This window comes from Chiloscyllium plagiosum, chromosome 16 (genome assembly GCF_004010195.1).
Source record: "Chiloscyllium plagiosum isolate BGI_BamShark_2017 chromosome 16, ASM401019v2, whole genome shotgun sequence".
NCBI lineage: Eukaryota > Metazoa > Chordata > Chondrichthyes > Orectolobiformes > Hemiscylliidae > Chiloscyllium > Chiloscyllium plagiosum.
This window is the reverse complement of record NC_057725.1, coordinates 68,344,009-68,346,386: the sequence shown is the minus strand read 5'-3', so window position 1 is coordinate 68,346,386 and position 2,378 is coordinate 68,344,009. Positions and strand designations below refer to the sequence as shown.

The following is a 2,378-nucleotide window of genomic DNA, read 5'->3' as shown; positions in this document are numbered from 1 at the left end:
GAGGGTGCTATGTGTATGGAATGAGCTGCCAGAGGATGTGGTGGAGGCTGGTACAATTGCAACATTTTCGAGGCATTAGGATGGATATATGATTAGGAAGGGTTTAGAGGGATATGGGCCAGGTGCTGGCAGGTGGGACAAGATTGGGTTGGGTTATCTGGTCGGCATGGACGGGTTGGACCGAAGGGTCTGTTTCCATGCTGTACATCTCTATGACTCTATGACCATGACCTCACAGTGACCCAATGACAACTTGGACAGATTCCCAGATGGAGCCAGGACCCATCATGAGGGTAAGACAGGCTGGCTGTCCAGGAGGCTCTGTTAATTGGAGATCTTCCCTCATCATGACGCATTGTGCAGAGCCTGATAAATAATGATCCCTCATACTGTGACCATGACAACAGCTCAGAAACATTCAGATCAAAGCACAGCATAGCCCTGAGTCCTGTCTGGATGGTGCTAAAGCACTTTCACGTGACATTCTACTGTCCAATTTCAATATGTCAACTTCCTTTCATTCACAACATGCATCAAAAACAACCGTCACTGCAGGGAAAAATGGATCTTTACATCAAACACCCCCAGGATCAACAACCGAGTGTTCAGCTTTGCAAATAAGACAGTGAATCAGCACGCACATCAAACAGGGGTAGCAGACCCACAGTTCACCATCCTTCTAGGGACAGCATCAGCAATGATCCAAACCCACCATACACAAAATCTCTAACACTTCAATATAACCCTGAGCCTCAAGCACAAAACCCTCAGCTCAGCTCCAAATAAGGTTTGAAATTTGGAGACTGACAGAAGGCACATCACAAAATGGACAGAGTGTCTAAGCAGAGCAATGTAATGATAGCTTTCCTCTGTATCTAACTCCATGCTGTCCCTGTCCTTGGATTGTTTGGTGGGGACAATGTGAAGAAAGCTTTGCTGTGTATTTGTCCTTATGCTGTCCCTGTCCTGGGGTGGTTGATGGAGACAGTGCAGAGGAAGCTTTACATTCAGTTAAAAAGAGCAGAGACCTTTACTCAGTGTACAACCTCGCATTGTCCTTTTCATGGGAGTTTGATGATGGTTGCATAGAATCTGCTTTACTTTCATTTTAAAAGAGGAAAGAGCTTTACTTTGCCTTTGAAAGTGTAGAAGGAGTTTTACTCCATCTAACCTCATGCTATCTCTGTACTGGTAGTGTTTGATGGGGTCATTGTGGAGGGGGCTTTAGCGTCAGTTTCGAAGAGGGGAGGGAATTTTTCACTGTATCTCACCCTATGCTGTCCATGTCGTGGGAGTGTTTGATGGGGACAGTGTAGTTTCTGACTTTCTGCTTAAAAGAGCAGAGGGGTTTTTACTCTGTGTCTAATCTAATTGACAGGACAAAAAGACATCAATCTACTTTCAGTCCCTGTATTAGCTATATGTACTCTTCCCACTGACCGTTGTGCATTTGCTTATCCTCCAAATATTGGTCCAATCGCCTTTGACATTAACGAGGAGTAGCCCTGTCTTATCTACACAGCTCTCTGTGCAAAATCGCTGCTGCTGAGCTCAGCACTGCCTCTGGGGCCCACAGCAAATGCCATGTTGGAAGGAACTGTCAGAATAGGCTCTGTGTATTGGAAGATGCTTTCGGAGTTGGCTGTTACTGTATATTGTGGTCCCAAGCTCTGAGTAAGAAGGACTAATCGATTCAGTACTTTCCTCAGACTCGGAGCCCTGAACACAACATATAGGGGCCTTGCCCCTCCTCCTAATCCACGGTGTCATCATTTGCCTGAGGAAGTAGGTGAAAAGTCAGGCCTGCGTATTGTGTCAATTCATATACTCACCAGAGTCCCGCGGATCCTGCTCTCAGCAAGCAGGAGCAGCTAGTGGGCAGGAGCTGCGTTCAGCAATGGCTTTTTCTCGGGGACAATATGATCTACCTTCCTGCAGTTGAAGAGCACAGAACATTCCTTTTTCACCCAGGATTTCAGCAAACGGTGCCGAGACAAGTTTCCCTTGGTGACTGCGCTGTATAGAGCCCTGGAATTGGTTTGCAGTCAGCTGAGCGCTTGGCTGTGAATGGACAGGATGCTGCACTGTGCTACAAACAGGAAGCTCCAAAACACGCTGCTTTTTCTATAAATACAGCACAGAGCTGCCAACTGACAGAGCACGTCATGACGACCAGAACTGGCTGGCTTCATCTCAGCACAGCTCCAGCACACAGTGATTCAGCAAAGCTCTCGTCTGACAGGCTAATAAATAGCGGGACACAGCCCAGCTCAGCATCGGCAATGTGCTGGGAGCAAGAGAGAAAGAGTGAGAGACACACAGAAGAGCAGAGCAGAGAGAGAGAGAGAGTTACAGAAAAAGTGAGAGGATAACAGGGA

At 47.0% G+C, this 2,378-nt stretch overlaps 1 protein-coding gene across 1 annotated transcript in view; it reads right to left on the bottom strand.

Annotated features, from left to right (window-relative positions):
- The window catches only part of LOC122557989 (carnitine O-palmitoyltransferase 1, liver isoform-like), a gene marked incomplete in the record, with an annotated part of 56,366 nt that extends 54,188 nt beyond the window's left edge, over positions 1-2,178 (bottom strand). The window contains 1 exon segment of the mRNA XM_043706290.1: positions 1,833-2,178.
- Between the last annotated feature and the right edge of the window lie 200 nt (positions 2,179-2,378).